Source organism: Helicoverpa zea, chromosome 24 (genome assembly GCF_022581195.2).
Source record: "Helicoverpa zea isolate HzStark_Cry1AcR chromosome 24, ilHelZeax1.1, whole genome shotgun sequence".
Classification (NCBI taxonomy): Eukaryota; Metazoa; Arthropoda; class Insecta; order Lepidoptera; family Noctuidae; genus Helicoverpa; species Helicoverpa zea.
The window spans coordinates 4,087,057-4,110,193 of NC_061475.1; the positions used below are offsets into that span (position 1 = coordinate 4,087,057).

Below are 23,137 nucleotides of genomic sequence, written 5' to 3' on the forward strand. Positions count from 1 at the left end.
GCCTTATTTTATTAAGCTATTGCATAGCTTCTATCGCAGGCCTTGAGCGCGGGGACCAAATCTAGAAATTCCGTAACGAAAAAACCTCACGCTCGGAGATGTGGCTTGAAGGCCGTGCATAGTCTAACGTCGCGTCGTGTCAGTTCGGCAGTCTTCGACACGGCGCTGTGTGTCGTGCGATTAGACGTATTGTACGACTTTACGGAACTCGCCCGAATCGAGACGAGCTGCTCCGAAATCGGACGAATACATAATCAGCTGTTTGTGAGAAAGTATATAGGTGTATAAGTATTTATCGAATCGAGACGAGATAATTATTTATATAGTATTTAAAGAAAAAGAAATACTGTATGAATAAAATAAAAAATAAAAAAAAATAAATAATTATAATTGCATAAGTTGATACAGAATGCTATGCAATAGCTTTACCGCGGCAGTCCCCGAGTGCCACACGTATTTTTTTTTTCAAACTGATTCAGTACTTTCGGCCTTGTACTAACAAACAAAAAAAAACCGGCCAAGTGCGAGTCGGACTCGCGCACGAAAGATTCCGTACCAAAGCAAAATCAGCAAAAAAATGGCGTTTACTGTATGGGGGCCCCCCAAAAGATTTAATTTATTCTAGTTTTTAGTATTTGTTGTTATAGCGGCAACAGAAATACATCATCTGTGAAAATTTCAACTCTCTAACTATCACGGTTCATGAGATACAGCCTGGTGACAGACGGACGGACAGAGGAACGAAAACAATAGGGTCCCGTTTTACCCTTTGGGTACGGAACCCTAAAAAAATATTCCTCTTCATTTTATTAGTCTGGATTATGTTCCTATCTTTCTTAAGTCCTAGAAACTATTCACAAAACAGTCATGATGCTGAAACACTAACATATCAGTTACGAAATCGCTACGTCTCGGCGCCGGATTTAATTAAAACAAGTTTAGCTGCAAGTACATACAGAGTTTACGAAACAGGTCACATTCTTGAAGTATTTATTACACGCTATATCTGGTACTTTACATGTAAATATTTAATGTATATTGTCGTTTTAAATTGGCTTATTTAAATCGCTCCAAAAAGTGTGCAAGTGTGTCCAAAAAAAAATATGCATGTACGGTAGACCGCACATCAGTGGTAATTGTCATGCACCTTAACTCAATAGTAATAAGTACGATTTTCCTATAAAACTGTTACCACTGACCTGAAGTTGACTGTACATTGTAAACACACAAGCACGGTTCACGCAAGATATAAAACCCTAGGTTTCTCGATACACCTCGAAGTCAAAAGTCAAAGTCAAATGTATTTTTTTTTTTCAAATACGCCTTTGCAGGCTCCTATGAAACATCACACTAGTTGCACGGTTCCAAAAAGTTGGTCTCATGGAGAAGAGCCGGCAAGAAACTCCATAACCCCGTAAGATTGGTCATTAAACTTCCTTTGGTAAAAGTGTTAAGGTTTTAGACTCGTTGGTTTGTGAGTACCCTTAACTATTACCAAGGGTGTTCAAAAAACAGGAAATTAACATGACTTCCGAAAACTTTGTGGTGTTTGTATGAGAACAATTTTCTCAGTGGGATCATATGTTGACGATGATGTCCTCCTAGCCGATTACCCTAGGCTGTTCTCATAACAGGAGATCAGCCAGCTGCGCAGGACATATTATAGTGCACCAGCATTTGCGCAGATAAAGGTGCACTCTCTATTCCTTCTCTCACATAGCCCTTTGATCATAGACTTATATGCTGTGACAAACCTACTATATATGCCTACAATGATACATATTTTCTAAAACCACAAAAAAACAACTAGTTGCCTAATTAGTTTAAAGTAAAGATGAGGGTGACATCGATTTATCCTTTTTAGGTAAACGTTATTCACTCCAATAGTATCTAGGTAATTATTAGGATTTTCAAAACAATACGCGTACCCATATGTATTACCAAGTGCGCAAATCTATTATAAAAATAAGCAGAAATCACTTTTATGATTACCTAAATATTTTTTCCCAATTAATCATAGTACGGTAGACTGCACATCAGTGGTAACTGTCATGCACCTTAACTCAATAGTAATAAGTATGATTTTCCTATAAAACTGTTACCACTGACCTGAAGTTGACTGTACTTACCTATAATTTAACAATATTTAAAATACATTGACGTGATCACAATGGTTTTTCTCATAACGTAATGATATCAAACTGTATGCATAAACCTACATTGCTTGACGCATAAATAAATAAAATTAGTTACTTTCCTTAAAATAAATACATTTTATCGTAATTTACTTCTATTTGTATTTATTTAGTGTAATTTAAATAAGTCAAATGCACTTTATTCTCGGTATAGATAACTATGCACATAATTGTAATTTCGCATATGTATTAATAGCTAATGGAAATTACTAATATTTATTCACACTACCTACGTTCCACAAAGTTATTGATTTTACAAAATCGTTATATTTCAGACTTGCCGTTTTCCGGTGGTTTTCCGAGGAAACTACTGCCCTTACCGGGATAATATAGCTTATGTTACTCGGGAACAGTATAGCATTCCAACAGTAAAAAAATGCAAATCGGATCAGTAGTTTCGGAGCCTTTAGCGTAGGTACTGTAACGTAGTTAGAAACTTTTTCATTTGTAAGGTATTATTCGTTAGATATTTTTGATACTGACCGGGCAATCATTTCAAATGTATTCGATTTGTTCCATAGAATAAGTTTTTTATATTGAAGTGTGTCACTTCACCTCTCGAGCCCAAGCAATAAACGTCGTGATATCGCTCAGTTTTTCATTTTGAGCAAGATAATAATTCCTGGTACTACAGTACCTACAATTGTAATGAAACAAAGAAACAAAAATATTGTATCCTCTTTATTATATTCGGATAGAAGTACCTATACCTAGATAAAATGATTATCAAATATAAATAAACTAAAACAAAACAGTATAATCTTCTCAGATAAATCACATATTAAAATTAATGGTATCCATACAAAGAGCGCTATGGTATTTCCTATGATTTCATAAGGATAAAATACGGTAAAAAACTTACTATGACTTCACCGCGTGTGATCGTCGAGATGTTTTGTAATAAAGAAATGATGAGCACTTATTAATGTGTGCGGCTAATGTACTGAGCTTCTTAACAAAGTAATCATGTTAATACCTACAATATAGTATTTTATATATGGATATATTACAATTTATTGTATTGTGCTTCGAGTAGAGAAACAATGTTCTTTACCTTAAAATTATTGGATACTAGCTTTTGACCTTTTTGACGGGATAACTACTCCCATTGCCCAGTTATAAACTTGTTTCCGTATCCCGGGTACAACTTATCTCCATGCCAAACACCAGAATCACATTTGTATTTAATTTAATTAGCTATGTATGTTCAATAGTTTGTATTGTTTTTTATATGTATTTACATTATATGTATTTAAATTAAGTTATATTTAACTTACTGCTAATGGACTGGGTATATCCCGTAATGATAGCTGATCGAAGCAATAACTTAGTAAGTAGGTAAGGTACATTCCACTAACTAATCCTAGTAATCAAACATTTAATTAATGAACATTGTTTTCAACAAATATTACGTCATAAAAATCTTCGACCAACAGACTCAATGAGTTTGTCCATTACAAGAGGAAAATAGTAAAAAGAAAAACAATGGAGTCATATGAATTTCGTAATTGGTAAAGTATTCTATCATTTCATTGTTCAGTAATATACCTTCCAATTAATACCAAAATGTGAGTAAGTCTGTGAAACCACGTCTTAAATATGAATGACATGTACCTTGATAACTTACTATGTACCTAAGTTAAAGTCATCCTAACTAAACAAAATAATCCAAACAAAATTGTTTTTTCCTTAAAAATGATGAAACATGAATAGTAGCATTATATGTATAATTCAGATGTCGATATTCAAGTGAAAAAGGTTTTACTAGTGACCAGTACAAATATTTTATCTATCAACTGAATTCATCTAGCTATTGGTCAAAATCGAACATTCATTCATAACTTTTTAATTTTATCGCGAACATAATAGAATAGGCGCAGGCTTTTGTTTCTAATAAGTAGCTAATGTGTTCTTCATATCCCTAAATGTATCTCACAGATTTAAACTGATTATGCCACGGAAATAAAAAAAAAGCCATCATCTAGTAGAAAAGTAATAAAAACAATAGTTATATTAACCTCTACCTCATTAATAGACATATAAAATAACAGACTTACCACTATATCTTTATTTCAGGAAATGACAAAACAGACTTAAGGCTTTGACCAGAGCATTGTCACATGTAGGCGCACGCGTGTACAATGTACTGTATCTCGCATTATTAGACTTTTAAATGTTTGCCGTTAGCTCTTTTAGTTAAGGGAAAGTATCTTCGAAAGATTTTGCAAAAAAATATAACAATAGTAGGTATTGCTGTTTGGTACCACTGACTAGCAAGCGCAGCGTAGGACGTCCACCAACAAGGTGGACAGACGACCTTATAAAAGTCGCCGGAATACGCTGGATGCAGGTCGCCTCCAACAGGTATCTGTGGAGATCTAAGGGGAGGCCTATGTTCAGCAGTGGACGTACTATGGCTGAGATGATGATTATGATGACCAACTTAAGTGGGAAATCTTTTAATGACCTCCTAAAAAACTCTACCTTAGTGTCAAGAAAAAAAAAACAAAGTAATATTTTTGGTTAAAAGGACCATTTTTTCGGATTGATCGAAATTGGATGAGTCAGACTTTAAATGAATAATCACATTTACAGTTCTTCTGAGGCCCTTTTCATTATATGACCGTGGTAACTCTTTTTAATAGTCCTACACGTGCAAAAATTTGCTAATATAATAGTCTAATAATAGACGTACCTACTATATCTTTATCCTTAAATAATTATAGACGGGAAATAACTTGATTTCGAATTATGTCAAATCAACAGGTAATAGCAACAATACAGCTATTATTTAAATATTTGTTACACAAAAGGTTAATCCAATTAAAATCACGTAGTTTCCAACGGGGTTGTGTCATTAAGGAAAGCCAAAAATAGTATCGAAATATGTAGTACAAGAACTTCCCTACGTACGTCAGAAAACTATGCTTTTAGGGAAAATAGATCATTTTAACTTGATTTGTTTGACAAAAACTATTAGTACGCTTCCGTAGTTAATTATTGCATTGCGTAAATGGAATTAATTGGTTTGAAGAAGACGTCATCTTTAGGTTATATTCAAGGCCATTTTTTTTTACGAATAATATAATTATATTATAAGTAAATGTTAGTATACCGCATTGTTTAGGCAGATTAAGAATAGCCACCTTTTGAATTCACAAGAAAACAAATAGTTTTATTTTCATGTAAAAAGGAATTAATCTGATATTAAGTATAAAGCTGAATTTGTTTGACTCAACTCGCTTATCCCAGTAAGATCTGGTCCGACTTTAAAAAGATCTTTCCGTATTAGACAGCCCATTTATCAAGGAAGGCTATAGATAGAGACTACACATACTAGAGGTAGTTCCCTCAGGAATCTATTATAACAGCCGGTGGAAGCCAATTTTTTTTGATATTCCACAATTCATATTTTAAGTCAAATGCCTAGAGAATAATTTCTAAAAACATAGAAAAGTCAATACGAAATAATATACTCCTTAACACTTAGCAAAAGAGCGTAACTCTAAAACACAAAAATCTATCACGCTCATTAGACGAGCTTGCTAACAATGCAGTTAAAGTCTTAACTAATTTGACACGTGATTTTACGGATAGAACAGGGATACAAAATGTGTTTTTTTTTTTGCAAAGAAAATTTGATTCGCATACATTTTTTTGGGTATTTTTTGTATGAAATAAGTTAGGAATTTTGATGTATGGAATGTAGGAATTTTAATGTGTGTCTCGTAGAACACTGGTACAGCTACATCCATTTAGAGAACACGTTAACTGCAAACTTTTAGTCGGCTAGTAGTTTAATTGAGCTCAGAAATCAGTATGAAGATGCAGTTATATTTTATAGCCTGTTTGTATTATTATTTTATGGCGAAAGATTTAAGCCAATTGGTGTTCAAAAATGTTCTCCAGATGATCAACATATGCAGTAAGTAAAAGGTGACACAAGAGGAAAGGAAAATTTTAGCTCATGATTAATGCTGAAAATAATCATGTAATACATATATGTAAGTATAAAGTTCGGTTAGTGGTTAGGTTCGGATTTTGTTAAACTAATACTGCTGAAGTTTGCGGTTAAGAGACATGATTTTAATTATGAATCATATCACCACTACTTACTACTATAGTTTTCTAAACCTGAAAGTAACATAGCAAAAGAAACTAGTCTCTTTATTAAATGCGGATTTCCATATCCGATCTGTCCTTTATTAGGCGATTAGGGATGACAAGATATAATATCATATGGACACATTAGTTATGTGCTTCTTTTTCTAAGTTATAAAATAAATGATAGACATGAGGAAACTCATGGTGGATAGAACGAAGTGGACCAAAATCGAAAAAAACACAATCTAACCACTATGTGAGACACATAGAGGTATAGCAGGAAAAGAAATCGAGAACAAATTAATGACCTCATCATCATCATCTCCTGAGCCTTTTCCCAACTATGTTGGGGTCGGCTTCTAGTCTAACCGGATGCAGTACTCAGCCAGTGTTTTACAAGGAGCAACTACCTATCTGACCTCCTCAACCCAGTTACCTGGGCAACCCAATACCCCTTGGTTAGACTGGTTCCAGAATTACTGGCTTCTGACTACCCGTAACGACTGCCAAGGATGTTCAATGATAGCCGCGACCTACAGAAAACACAGTTCGAAGCTCAGTCATCGGTGCCCAAAATGTACTAAGAAAAAACTGAACTTCAAGTTCACAAGACCCTGTCATTGACATCCAACTACCTACAATACAATAAACAAACGTGATACATAAAATATTTCTAACGATTCACCTCGGTGCGGCATTGTGTCCCAATCAGAATAGCAGGCAATTGGCTTATTGTCGACAGACGTAGCCGTGCAAATGTCTAGCTGACAGGAAGGTAGCTTTGTTAACTCAGGTGATAGTTCGAGTCGGAGAATTGATTTTGTGATGGTTTTAATCTGTGTAAAATAGTTATAGGTGAGACTTCGAATAAATAGGTTTAGTGTGAATTCTAATTAAGAGTGGCTAAGATCATTTTATCTCAAGACACTATCTCAGATAGTTATCTCAAGAAGTAATAGTCATTCATGATGAAAATTTCCTTTTACGTTCTTAAGATAATTTGAATCTTTGGTAATGTAGCTTTTGCCAGCACTTCTGGGACGCAAGTTGCGTACCACGGGAACTTCTTCACGCGCGCAGACAAAGGGTAACCTATTGACTGCTTTATTAAATGAGCTAACACTTCAGCACTGAAAGATTTTTTCAAATCGGAGCAGTAGTTCCTGAGATTAGTTCGTTCAATCAAAGAAACACACTCATCAGCCTCATAATATTCGTATTTTTAGTACCGATTATATAGACAATTATTACATTATCAGTTCTAACTATTTGACACAGGTCAAACAATGTGTCTAACAGTATCACAAATAAAAACCTTGTTAACAAAATGAATGTAGAGTAATTACATACAAATGCAAATAAGCATCATTACATTAACATATGTACCTAAACAAGTGAGTATGATAATGTTTTTTCTTCTCTAAACACATGTTAATGTCACGTGCTGAAGTTTTTACACCCGTCGAGACCGGACGTCCCATAGGTATATTGTTTTATTTCCATTGACACTTCGTATGAATTCAACAGACTGGGGAACGCCAGTCAGTTGTTTGTATGTTAATGTTAATATAAGAACTTTTATATGTACATCCCAGTTTATAGGTAAGTACTTCTACCTACATGTAGTAATTGACGTCAGTGCTTGACAACAACTGATTTATTCATATAAAAACTCATTACACAACAACTCCCCTTTTAAGAACATAACACACATACCGAGATGATATCAGAATTTTACTTGAGAAGTTCGATAGTTTTTTTGTTTCAAAATTTATTATAAAATACGTATTTTGGTGCAATTTTATCGACAAAAATAATGGAACACGCTCGCCCACCATCCGAGTTGAGTTTGGACGGCGGTCCTGCAAGCCGCGCAGAGGCGTGGAAACGGTGGCGACAACAACCCATGTAGTAATTGACGTCAGTGCTTGACAACAACTGATTTATTCATATAAAAACTCATTACACAACAACTCCCCTTTTAAGAACATAACACACATACACTTCCCCCCTTAAAATAACATAAATCTTTAAATAACATAAATCTTAAAATTCTCAGGGAACAAAAACCTAATACAATTAATTGAAAGAAAATTAAAATGAAACAAGACTCTAAAATAAAGATTCAATACTAGTAAATAGTTTAGCTTTTGCCCTAGTCAATGGACCAGGCGGGATTCCGCTCGAGGTTACTGAAGGACCTGCTGCATCTTTCTCATTAGGTTGAATACCTCTTTCCTGATCAGAGGAAGCAGGTGCCACATCGATTGCCACCGGGATTGGCTCACATTTTATCAAATGTCGTCGGTTGCGCCTTACTTTATTGCCACAGCTTGTCTCAACAAAATAAGAACGAGGAAATCCCGCTTGCCCTATAACTTTACATCTTGTTCTTTTATTTTTCCCATTTAAACAAATAGCTTCGTCTCCACATTTTAGTTCCGGAAGAACTTTAGTGTTTCTATCGAACCACCTTTTAGAAATAATTTGCTTCTGCAACATTGTTTCATGTTCCTCAACTACTTTTGGTTTTAACATATTAACACTAACTGGTAACTTACATCTTAACTGACGGCTCATTAGTAACTGTGATGGGGAACTAAGACCATCTCTTGGAGTATTCCTATAATTAAGTAAGGCCAGCTGAAAGTCACTGTTATCTCTTAAACATTTAATCAGCATTGACTTGACAGTCTGAACTGCGCGCTCACTTTTCCCATTTGATTGGGGATAGTTAGGAGATGATGTTATGTGAGTAAACCCCCACTCCCGTGCAAATCGTCTAAACTCGCGACTGCAGTACTGTGTGCCATTATCTGTGACAAGTAGTTCAGGAATGCCATGCCTCGCAAATATTTGCTTAATTTCTTTTATAATGCTTGCCGACGTTATATTCGGTAACTCACAAACTTCCACATAGCTAGAATAATAATCCACAATCAAAAGAAAATACTTTCTCTTCCATTCAAAAATATCAGATGCAACTTTATTCCACGGAATCGATGGAATCTCCACAGGTAATAATGGTTCCTTGGCAGGCGAATTTAAACATTCCTGGCATATAGAACAACGTTTAACAAATAACTCAATGTCACGAGAAATGTTTGGCCAAAATATTGCTTGGCGCGCTCGGCGCTTACAGCGGTCTATACCCTGGTGGCCCTCATGAACGACCCGTAACATTTCACCCCGTAACGAAGAAGGTATTAAAATTCTATCGTTTTTAAACACCACACCATCAACTTCATACAACTCATCTTTCATCGACCAAAAGGGCTTAACAACCTCCTCTACTTTACATTTGTGCTCCGGCCAACCCGAGTTAATGCACTTGATAAGCTCGCTTATTTCTCTATCATCGCGAGATGCCTTTTTTATTTCACATAGTTTATTGCATGAAATAGGAATGTTATTAACAATCATCGCTACCTGATACATTATATTTTTACTCATTATATTATCCTCATATAAATCAGGCAACGGTGCACGCGACAGTGTATCGGGAATAAACATGTACTTTCCCGGTTTATAGCTCACAATTAAATCATACCCTTGTATTCTTAACATCATTCTTTGTAAGCGTGCTGGAACGGACATCAACGGCTTTTTAAAAATACTCTCCAACGGCTTATGATCGGATTCAACAACAACACGTTTCTTCCCAAAAATATATTGATGGAACCTCTCACATGCAAACACAATGGCAAGGAGCTCCTTCTCAACCTGCGCGTACCGGCGCTGCGTGTCGGTGAGCGTGCGTGACGCGAACTCGACGGGGCGGGCCTGCATGAGCACTGCGCCCAGCGCGTGCGCGCTCGCGTCCACCGACACCAGCACCGGCGCGCTCACGTCGTACAGCGCCAGCACCGGCGCGCTGCTCACCGCTCGACACAAACTCTGAAATGCACTGCGCTCAGCGCACTCCCACAACCACTCCGTGTCTTTACGAAGGAGGTTAGTTAGTGGTAATGCCAATTCAGAATATTTTGGTATAAACTTAGACAAGTAATTGACGGCACCCAAAAACCGTTCTAAACTTTTTCTGTCCGTAGGCTCTGGCATTTCCGTTATAGCCTTTACTTTATTGGAATCCGGCCTCATGCCGTTCCGATCAAATATATGCCCTAAATATGTTACCTCCCGAACTCCTATCTTACACTTAGCTTTATTAAATTTTAAATTTATCTCACGAGCCCTATTTAATAAAGCATCAAGTCTTCTGTCGTGCTCCTCTTTATCTTTTCCCCAGACTATAATATCATCAATAAAACTGTCAACGCCCTCCAAATCTTCTAGAAGCTGGCGTATCTTACCATGAAACACTTCCGAAGCGCAATTTATTCCGAATGGTAAGCGTAAGAACTGGTACCTCCCGAATGGGCTGATAAACGTGCATAAGTCAGCACTCTCCTGATCAAGCTGCACCGCCCAGAAACCGGAGTTAGCGTCCAGCACGGAGAAGTGCGTGGCGCCGTGCAGGCGTGCCGCCAGCTCGGTCACGGTGGGCAGCTGAAAGTGTGCGCGCCGAACTGCGCGATTCAGCTCCCGCGGGTCTAGACAAACACGAATGGTATTATTTTTCTTAGCGACTATGACCAAAGGATGCACCCAGTCAGTTGGATGTGTGACCTTTCTGATCACCCCATATCTTTCCATTCGCTTGAGCTCTTCCGCCAACTGGTCCCGTAAACTCAGTGGTATTTTCCTCGCTGCTGAGATGATAGGCCGTACTGACTTATCTATCACAATGTGATATTTACCAGGTAAACATCCTATACCATCGAACAAGTCATCATATTGAGACAAATTTAATGAATGAATCCGCTTAATCAAATTCAATTGTATGCACGATATCCGTCCCAACACACTCTGACATTTCATATCGGCTATAGCAAATTTCAGTTCATATTGTTTACCTTTATAAACACAAGCTATATAGCACGTTCCCTTTACCGGTATTACATCGCCACTGTAAGATTGTAACTTTATAACTTTATTACATTTCAAAATGCTAACATCTAAACCTAATTCTAAAAATCTCTCAAATGACATAACATTTATGTCGGCACCAGTGTCAAGTTTGAACTTCTCGGTACCACTGCCACACGATAATATTTCAAACCACTCACCTAGTCGTTTGTTTCCCTCAATCATGGAAATAAAAAATGAATCACCATCATCCGACTCTGACTCACTTCGGTGTTTAATGTCGCATACGCGCGCTGTACCACCACCTTTATAAAACGCATTCGCTTTGCACACCTTCGCAAAGTGACCACGGTTTCCACACAAGAAACACGTGCATTGATTCGCTGGACAATTTCCAGCCTGACAGCGCGGTGACAGGCCCCCGCAGCGAGCACATAGATGCGGGCTGGGCGCTGCGCCCCTGCGCGCGCCTCGCCGGCCGCCACCGGCACTCCCGCGACCTCGTCGCCGCTGCGCGCCAACCACGTCCACCTGCGCCACTCCCGAACTCGTGCCAACAGCATCCATCTGCTGCTCGGATTCCCTGGATATTTCCTCGGCTTGGCATAGTTTTACAGCTTTGTCGAGATTCAGATCCTCACATCTCAACAGCCGATCTCTCACCCTTAAACTTCGAATGCCACACACAATTCTATCTTTGATCAATTCGTCCTCAAGCTCTTTGAAGTTGCAATTTTTCGAAAGGAGGCGTAACGCAGTAACATACAACATTTGAAACAAAAAAACTATCGAACTTCTCAAGTAAAATTCTGATATCATCTCGATCCTCCTCCTTATCGAACGTAAATGTTTGGTATATGTCAAAACCTTCCGGACCAATTAAATTTACCAGTAGACTCGCCTGAACCCCAGCAGTCTCTGTATAGGCACCCGAAGCTTTCAGGAACAGCGTGAGTTGTTGTCGCCACCGTTTCCACGCCTCTGCGCGGCTTGCAGGACCGCCGTCCAAACTCAACTCGGATGGTGGGCGAGCGTGTTCCATTATTTTTGTCGATAATATTGCACCAAAATACGTATTTTATAATAAATTTTGAAAAAATTTTCATCACCGCTGTCACCATGTAGTAATTGACGTCAGTGCTTGACAACAACTGATTTATTCATATAAAAACTCATTACACAACACTACATATAGAACTAGGTACGTAACTTAGTGAACATTTTATATATACTTAAAATGTTTTGGTCCTTTGATCCGCTGATTAATTCTATAAGGATTTTTCTCATATATTACTAGCTTCCGCTCGCGGCTTCGCCCGCGTGGTGTATTGGTAAAAAGTAGCCTATGTGTTAATCCAGGGTATCATCTATCTACATACAAAATTTCAATAAAATCGGTCTAGCCGTTTTTGCGTGAAAGAATAAGAAACATACATCCGTACATTAGTAGGATATCATTTCAGATCTATTTGTCTATAATAATAGTGGACTTTTTTCAGCTATGAAAAAAAAAAAATTTTTACCAGTTGTTTCCCTCGGTACCCTCGCACCTTTATTCATTTAGGTACAGTCGTACCCAATCATAACCAGCTTGTCCTTTAGTCCTGTTTGATTTTCACTTGACTTTCAAAATTAATTTCCTTAAACCTATATTATTAATTTTGGTTTTCCCTTTTACCTATTACTCGTCATACATCAACAGTTTAGTAAGATAATCATCCTTTAGTTATTGACACGAATGGGTAAACTTCATAGTAATTTTTCCTTGTAGGTATATTATATGATTGAATACACTCACGACTCACTGTTCTTACTTGATTAGTTTCTGAGAATAAGGATGTGAGATATAACGGTTAATATCATAAACTGTAGTTTGCTTTATCTTTTTTCCGTTCATTCAGATTGTTGTGACATATAGCTCTACGTAGACTCACTATAAATAACTTTTGTGGGTGCATCAAGGGTGATTTCATCCCAACCTAGGAGGAGCACTTTCCACAACCGGCGAAAGCTCGACCTCGATATAAACCAAAACAAAGTTACTATTTAAAATATTAGTAAGGATGTTCATATACACGTATAGCCATCGAGTATATTTTTATTCGAAGCAAAAAAACTCACGTTGCATTTGTACGGGGAATCACGCGAGAAGTTAAACGTATAATAAAACATTTAACATTCGATGAGATATTGTATTATGATGATTTGTTGTTGTATTATGTTATGAGTGTCTTAATTATTTTACAAGTCATATCTATTTCTGGAGATATACTTCTTGATATGTTTTACCAGTGATAAAAGAATTTTGATCCACCAATGACTATGTTTCGGATGGCACGTTAAACTGTAGGTCCCGGCTGTCATTGAACATCCTTGGCAGTCGTTATGGGTAGTCAGAAGCCAGTAAATTTGACACCAGTCTAACCAATCGGTATTGGGTTGCCCGGGTAACTGGGTTGAGGGGGTCAGATAGGGAAGTCGCTCCTTGTAAAGCACTGGTACTCAGCTACATCTGGTTAGACTGGAAGCCGACCCCAACATACATATATGTAGTTGGGAAAAAGGATCGGAGGATGAAAAGAGTTTTGATCATATTTCGAATCAGCTGTTCAAAGCGGTTTCAAGTTAGTCCCGAGCAAATTACTTTTCGCATTAATAAAGGTAGCGTATAGCTAGTTTTTTCTGATATATGATTCTGATGCAGTTTGCATGTGATAGAATAATAAATTACCTATTATAATGAGATGAACTTTTCAACAGTCCTTGATAACATCAACCTTTGCACTTTGATCCTATACATGTTCATACGAAGTAAGACTATAACTTAAGTTCTGCGAAAAAGCCCAAGTTCCGGAATGATAAACGCATCGTCATCTTAGATACATTAAGAGTCGTCACACACTGCAAACTTTAAGTCAGCCGATAGTTTGAGCGGGCTCTGAAAATTATTTAGTGCGTACTTTACAACAATCGGTTAATAGGTAACCGTCTGGTATTATTGACAAGAGAAATGGTATAATGATTACCCTCCTAATTATGCAACTAAACACCTGAAATAACGTGTCTCTGATCATCATCATCAGCCTTTTTATTGATCCATTATTCACAGGTACATATTTGGCACAGGTCTCCTCTCGCACAGAGAAGGACGCTCAATTCTTCGAAGCCTGTGTGTCTTCCAAATAAACTGTCAGCTTAAAATATCGAGTAAACTATCGGCCGACTAAAAGTTTGCATTGTGCATGAGTTCTTAGCTTAACACGCAGGAACTCAACTTATTTTTTTTGTAACTAACGCAAGAGCTTTTTGCTCATCTAAGCTATAAGTATTTATTTAATGAATTAAGTATTTTATTTTTTTGGAAGTTTATGTAGCCTTGTTGTTGCACCTTGGACCTTTGGTGAGTGGTAAATAAATTAAAAAAGCTAAAGTAACGAAAAATTTAAAATAATCTATTTTTAAATTCTATGTGTTATAGTTCGGCCATTCAGAGAATGCGTTCCTGACACGTCGCGATTGAACTGACGACGTAACTTTGCAATGGCGTTGCAGTTACGATAAAAATATTTTTGCTGGTTGTTTACCGTTTTAACAATTGAGGAGCATTAAAACAACATTATTATATCAATAATCAATGAATGTTATTACGTCGTCAGTTCAATCGCGACGTGTCAGGAACGCATTCTCTGAATGGCCGAACTATAGTCCTGTGTGATTAAACTATCTATATGTATAAGTCCATATCTTCTCCGTTCATTAGAAAATCCTTGGTTTTCAGTGTGCATGAGCTCATTTTCCCCGTACAACTAATCTACGGATACCTACGATACCCGGAATTAATCCGCGCACTCGGAGATAAAAAGTAGCCCATAGCCTTTCTCGATAAATGAACTATCTGACACTCTATTCAAATGAATCCAGTCAGTAGTTCCTGATATTAGCTCTTCAGCGTTATCTTGTTCGGTAAATATTTTGAGTCATCTTGTTGTCCGCAATTAATACTTTTCTTAACCTTTATTATGTGGTTGGGTAATTAGCAAGTTCCGTTTTCCCCAAACCCTTACTCATAATCCATTTGATCATCGGTATTTCTCAAACATCAATTATTGTGTTCCTCTTAATCACGACTGTTTCGTCCTTCCTCATCACGTACTCAGTTAGGTAAATGAGACGTAATAGTAAGTAGAACAGACTATCCTTTCACCTTCATAATGATTGAACAAAAGATGAACTATATTATATTTACCTACATACCTGATTGAATGTACGAATATAATAATTTCTTTCTGCCTTGTCCGCTATCACTTTACAATGATCCCCACACTGTCGTTCTCAATCCCTACTCCCTACTAATATTATAAATGCGAAAGTAACTCTGCCTATCTGTCTGTCTGTTACGCTTTCACGTCTAAACCACTGAAATGATTTTAATAAAAGGACAATGGGCACTTTGTATGGGATTTGGTACCCGCTCCAACAGTAACGTATGATATATCATTAGAAAGGTATTTACGTGAAGAATAATAAAAACTATGGGGCTTGCCTCAATTAGCTGTCTAATCCGAGTAATGATAAAAATTGAATCGACATAGCAACAAGTATGTCATCCATATATGCAAATTCATTAAGAGGCATATGTTGTCAGTGTAACAATTTTAAACTCAGTTAACAGACATCTTACATTGTTTGAGATACACTCTGTTATAATCTAAAGGTTGTAATAGTCTATGGAGTCATACTACGGAAACACAATCGTCATCTGATTTGACAAAAGTTCAAAACATTTCTATTCATCTTTTTTTAAGCAGAAATTCATAATTATCTCAGCAACTCTTGAGGAGCAAGATTGAGTAGTAGTATGTACTATATAAACATCGTCTCCTGACTTTTCAACTTTTTGATTGTAGATACTGAAAGACTTTCATCAAATACATAAGCTAGTTCTGCGTGAACTGCAAAGGTTTGCTAGGTCCTTTTTTTAAAGCAGTCGGCAGGCAAACATTCTAAGAAGGCCAAATTCCTGTTTTTTTGTTACTATACCATACCATGTTTATTCAATACAGTTGGATTTAAGAACTACATCTACGTTGATGATTTTTGAACATTACAGTCTATTAGTCGATGTCACGCGAAATGGACAAGGATTTGGGACTAGTCGTCATAGTAAACATTTTTTGCCTTGCCAAGACCTACGCAATGGTACTAGAATCAACACTGTTGGACAGGGTACCAAAACGCCCATCGTCCTTTGGTACAGAGATATGTTGTCCTTGAGAACGAACATAGGATAGTTTTTATCCCGGACTTTTGAAGAGTTCTCTTGGAAACGCGATAAGTATAACCGAACTCGACGCGGGCGGAAGCTAGTATTCTATATATCAGTTAATTTGCTTACGAAATATAGGAATTTGACATTACTTCTATGGGGCTAATGTTAAACTACTCTCTCGAGTACAAAAATCCACAAATAAATAGGGTATTGAAGCCCACAGTAAGCTTTGATGTAGATAGAATTTTATATGAAGATAGATCGATAGCTAGAGAAGGTAATAGGACAGTAATTTTAATCAGGGTTCACAAACTCTTTCTTTGAGCACATAAGCCAAACCGCGGTAAACTATGACTTACCTTTACTTTCCTTATTTGCCTTACTAACAGCCAGTTTCTTCATCAAAAGTAAAAGCCAAAGTAATATCATAAAGTAAAAGTAACGGTCAAATTCGTTTTTTCAAGGCTAAATTAACAGCAAAACTAATAGAGGAAACTAATTTGACCGTTACTTTTACTATATGACATTACTTTGGCTTTTACTTTTGATGAAGAAATTGGCTGTTACTGTTAGTAATATTGAAAGTACCTATCTAACTGTGTATGCCTATCTATCGGGTTTTCAGTACAAAACTACTAACCCTGTGTACACAAGTAATAAGAAGCCTGAAAAAGGACATGGGCTACTTTTTACCCGATTTTAGAGAATATTTTTACCGGGACGCGGATGTAAAGCACTGGTACTCAGCTACATCCGGTTAGACTGGAAACCGACCCCAACTTAGTTGGGAAAAAAGGCTCGGAGGATGATGATTTTGCCGGTACGTGGATGAAACTACGGGGAAAAGCTAGTTAAACATACACTACAAATGGGAGGATATTAATAAATTATTCACACACTCAAAGGCAAATATGGCTTCAATTAAGTAATTACTGATAACTATAATAATAGGATCCTATCAGGACATCAGATCTACACGCGATTAGCATAATCCGATAACATTACAAGCTAATTACAAACACTTAATGATATATTATTCCCACGCTGATTTGTGGACCGAATACCTATGTTGTGCATATACCTAGTATTTACTGTTTTGCCATTTAGATAACAGATAACTATTATCTAGGTGGTTAATTATCCTGTTTGGCTGCGGGATTGGTCGAAAGAGTTAGGTACCGCGGCCCTGGGCTCAAGAAGGAAAAAAGGTACCAAAATTTCCAATTCGTCCTCTTAAGTGATCATTAAATGTCTCTGAGTGCGTCCATTATTCCCAGATCTTCTAATGATTTTTACCTAAAAAAATAGCTAGTTCATTGTGAAAAAGATGTCAACCTTATTATCCTTAAAGACGTATCTTAAGTCTACATCAATTTTCAATTGAGCAACAAACAACCCGATCAAAACAAGCAAACACACGCAGACTTACTCTCAGCAAAATTGATATCTTTGGTAAAAATTTCTAGGCCCCTTTTTTACTCTGACATATCAAATACTAGCTGTTTTTCGGACACGTTTTCCCGTATTCGGTGAAAATAGTAATAGCCTTTCACCAGGGATAGTGTAGCTTCCTAACAGTGCAAGAATTTTTCGGTAAAATAGTTTCTGGGCCTGGATAAATAATCCAAAAAACAACCCTTTATAATATTAGTTAATATGGCTTACTAAACAAAAGTATGGCCTGTAAGACGCCTGGCCGTTTTTTAATAACACTTTTACAAATGGGCAATGAAGTTCAGTTACTATTCTTATTTTAATAGGTACTTTTGAAATGTCTTCGCTTTTATTCAGGTAGCGAATTCAACGAGTATTTTTTACTATAGAATTATGTTCCAAAAATGGTTTAGTAAATGAATATAAAACCAATATAATCGTTGAATGCCGAAAACATTTCACAAAACTCCACAACTTCGATAAATGGAAACAATTGAAAATGTAACTTTCGATCGCATACTTTTCAATGCATATGAAATTGAAAAAGTATTCGCTATGTTATGCAAGTTAAATTATAGGTAAAAATCGGACCAATATAGTCTTGAAAGCTAACTCGGAAAGTTCTAACTTTATAATTGAAAAAACCTTCAGAATTAAAAAAGAAGTCAAAAATTACTTTTATCTGTTGCTAACGCATTTTTGAAAGCTAACTTAGATAGGTAAAGAAAACTCCAATATTTTCCCTAAACATGTCACCTTTTCCTTAGCAATGAAAACATGACTATTTATATTTTTAGTACTTTAAAAGATTAAATGTATTATTGACATGAACCACGAGGCTTTCAAACTATATCTATAAATGTCTATAGTAAATGATAACTCTGTTATCAGATTCCTCGAGTGTTGTCATTAGAGAAATTATCATATTATCTGTAAAAACATGTTATTTATAAGTGTTTGTAAAGTACCGAAAAAGTTTATTATCGTTTTCCTTGTAAACTTATTCTAATTTAGAAAGCTACAATATTTTGATTATAATATTCAGTAAAGTAAGGTTTCATAAAAAATAATATGAAATGTTTTTTTTTTTTCTTTATAGCATTTTATCTATTCTGTGTAAGTCTGCGAAAGAAATTGACAGAGAAGTGATGATAAAAATTAATACCTTTAAATAAATGGTAACAAAGCAGGGCTTAGAAAACTTAACTCAAAGTTAATTCACCTTATCACGACGTCAACTAATTAGATACAAGTTACTACTTGTATCAGGCAAAAGACAAATTGGCGTAAAGACAAGATTTTCTAGTCTCATTTTGTTCACGAACAAACAATGTTTGGTGCTAGCCCTAGCCATACTATACTGGCTCACAAAGGTTGCTAATTCGCGGACATTTTAGAAATGTTCGCAGGCAATTTTTTAACAAAGTATTTAAGATACGAGTAGACCAGAAGAAATATTTTCTGTCCGTCGCAGTAGACCGGTGGAATCGCACGTTAATATCTAAAAGATACTAGCATCCGCCCGCGTTTCCGCATCCCGTGGGAACTGCTTTTGGCATTCGGATGAAAAGAAGCCTTCCTCCATAGTTATTATATGATCTAACTGCCTCGTTGGTCTAGCTGTCGCAAGTGCGGCTGCTGAGCACGAGGATCGATTCCCGAGTCTGGCCGAAATCGCTTTGTGGGTTTTAGAAGACTTTCACAAAGCAGCCCGGAGCCTGGAAGTTGGTGATTGATACACCCGTGCATCGGAGAGCACGTAAATGTCGGTCCTGCGCCTGATCTCTCTCCGGTCGTGTCCGATTACCGTCCCATCGGGCTATGAGAGTTAAGGAATAGTGAGTGCACCTGTGTCTGCGCAAATGCTCGTGCACTATAATATGTCCTGCGTAGTTGGCTAATCTCCTTACGTGAGAACAGCCGTCGTAGCCGATAATCGGCTAGGAGGACATCATCATCATATGATCTTACTGAAATATATTTTCAAATAGGACGTAGTTCTGTTTGACCGCCATTGACCTGGTGGTCAAACATCGAAAGAGACCTTAAGAAAGCCCAATTGCCAAAACTGACAACCCAGGATAGACCAACCTGGCGCCGTAGTGTGAGGAGACCCGACCCGAGATAACGGGAACATGGACGGAAGAAGAAGAGAAATAGGACGTAGTTATATGCAAGAAAAAACACTACAGCTTCGTAACTTTAAATTATGAACTCTACTTACTTAATATATAGGCAAATGGACAACGGATATGGGTAGCAAGTTAATCATTCAAATATAGGTACCCAGGAAGTAATCTTTCTCTTCCTTTAAGGCGTGGCTTTCAGTAGTTCTTGTCATACCCGTCTGTGTACCTAAACCAACTACTGAAACGCAATTTTGTGTCTGATGTTCTTATCGATCTAAGAATTACCGTATTTCATTCATTGTCATAGGTCTTTTTATTCATTATTTGTTGTCTCTATTTCGTTATAGGAGTGCATGATAATTAACATTCTCCTTAAAACAAAAGTAATAAATAACATGAAAATGCTTACAACATGTTACAATAAATAAATAAATAAATAAATGTTCCAAAAATAGGCAAAAGAAAAGGATATTCATAAATTTTCTTATCTTAAGAATAGTTAGATAATAAAAAATATTACCTTCAAATAAAAACTCCGAAAACAAGAAGTCGTCGTCGTGAAATCTTCTAACTTTTCTAGTCAGTAAATTTCAAAAACTCTAAACGTAACTCGAAGCTATCGAAAAACGCAGCTTCTTTTTGAAAATTTTCATTTTTCTCTTCACAAATGGATCCACTGTGACAATCTTCAGAATGTTCAACCGAATTATTAAAATAAAAAGTTCACTGAATAAAACCTTTTTAGAAAAAAAGTCACTGGCTGAAGTCGCGACCCGCGCCAATCGATGAAGCCATTAGATTGAACTTTCGCGGCAAAATTCAAAAATAGTACCGAACACGCGTCACTTAACAAAAATGGCGGCGACTACCGTACGGAAATAATTAAGTGGTAGCTATTTTGACCGTTCCTCTGCTGTACATTATTTATTTCTATTGGAAAATTAGTCTTTAATGGTGTGATTGGTGCGTAGCATATCGTAGAGCATCTGTGCCCACGCGGGATTCGTGAACGACTGAGGCCCATACGTCTGAGTCGACAAATATTCAGTTTAATAATTTAAGACCAGTGTATATAATATGGGATTCTGTACATTGCGTTCTCGTATGACACTTGAGTACATGTGTGACGCACTGAGAATTATACTGAGGGGATGAAACGTCCCTGAATTTTAATTTTCTCCACTGCGAAAATTATGTCCAGTATTAAAAACTCATTGGTAGTAGATAGAGGGTATTTCTTTATAAGCAAAGGCAAAAATCAATGATCAGTATTACAATTGAAGAGCCACAGACTCCACAGAGATTGGGCCCACGAAGTGAATTACAGTCCATTCCTTGTCACTAAAAGAAATCCTTAGTCCCGCGAGGAAAATTATAGACTCACCGTACATAAATTCACACCTTTATTAAGAGAAAAGAATGGCTTATTTAGAAAAACTGCGTAGGCCCAGGTTCCTTTTATTCTCGTTTTCTCCGTGTGCGGTTATACATATATCTTGTCCTGCGGGCCTCTTCTAGTGAAACTATATATCAGGGATGTCAAATTGGACTCCATGACAAATGTCCTTACTATCGTAGTCATAGTTCAATGACTGCGGATATTATATAATTTCGTTTCATGTGGTGCGGTTAGCCTATTGCTCTATTTTAGTCTATTGAGTAGAACTAAGCTGAGGAACTATCCTTAGGCATAGACTAAAACCTCATTCATAATTTCTAGATAAATGTGGAAGACGATGACCTATGATGCTAACTCAAGATGATTGACAATATTACAAGGTATGATTACACTGTAGAAATCAGTAAGACTTACCCTCTATAAGGCTTGCATCAATATCCGGCAGGGTAGGGACCTAATACAGATTTATTCCTTGATTGACCAAAAATTAACCAAAACTAGACCTTATTACAAAGAATGAAGATGAGTAGATACAGCTAAGAAACTTAAATAACCTTCGTAGTAGTCCAAAACAGTGAAAACCCGACAATATTAAAGATTTCCTCTATTTACATCATATTACATGAGAATATTATCAGAAAGATAATAAAGAATATCTTATCCGGAATTGAAACTCATACATACAGACTTTTTATTGCATAAGTCTGTAAATAAACTACGTAGTAAGATGTTGAGATAAAATTCGGTTTGTTTTATGTCAAGGGTAATGTTACACCTATTGAGATAACTGAACATAGTTCTTGCAAACCTTGATAGTGGTTCGCAGCTAAATTCTGATCACTACACAACTGCATTTGACCCATATCTGATACCTAGAAATGGATCCCGCGCACAACTCGCGCTATGTTCAAGATGACAAAAAGTTTGACTCTACGAGGTATCAGAGTCAGAGAGTGCATTAATTTTCTTTCATATTTCAGCAGAAACCAGTAGGACTTTGCTTGTAGCCTTTTCAAGAGAGAGTGAAACACAACACACTCGTGCTCTGCCTTTACAAATTTGAGACAGCTTTGAGATATTCTTATTCTCTCTTTCTCCTGCTTCAAATATCTGGTTGCCGAAAATAAACTAAACTGCTTAGCAACATATACCTAATCAGCTGTTGCAACTTTCCAAAGATTTTCTCCTCTGAACTTGACATTCCCTAATCTTTTAACTCCCCGACAGTGGCATGACTACTTATTTTTATATCCAATCTTATCGTGTTGTACTGCTATTAATTTCATTTCAGTCTTTTTGACAGACGGTACCTAAAGATAGGAAAGCCACACTGAGAGACAGATTTGGGTATTCACGCATTTTGTGCCTCGTCATTGAGTTCTTATTCCACACACAGCTCAAAGAGATGTCAACCATAATCAAAGGGGTACCCCTTGGTCCCCTTGGTACTCGAGCCTGCTGGGGCTGCGGGATTGTTCGAAAGAGTTACTGCGGCCCTGGTACTCAAAGTACTGCAAGAGGAACATTTGAGATAGTCAATAAAAGTCTGACAGTCTCTTTTGCTTTACCCACAGCAGGGAAAGGCCAAAAGGTGATTGTCAAAACAAAAGAAGCTCGCTTTTTGTTGCTTAGGTTCTAATCTACCAATGTTCCTACGACATAGTATGTAGGTAAGTAC

General features: G+C 36.8%; 1 protein-coding gene across 2 annotated transcripts in view; it reads right to left on the minus strand.

Annotated features, from left to right (window-relative positions):
• LOC124642266 (laccase-4-like) overlaps positions 1-23,137 on the minus strand; it is a 91,785-nt gene that overhangs the window by 64,676 nt on the left and 3,972 nt on the right. The window contains exon 1 of one of the 2 annotated variants that reach the window (XM_047180616.1): positions 20,581-20,709. The exons of the other annotated variant lie outside the window; for it this stretch is intronic. The gene's annotated coding sequence lies outside the window, so the exon portion shown is untranslated. Of the gene's footprint in view, positions 1-20,580; positions 20,710-23,137 lie in introns of those variants that run through there. 2 annotated transcript variants of the gene reach the window in all.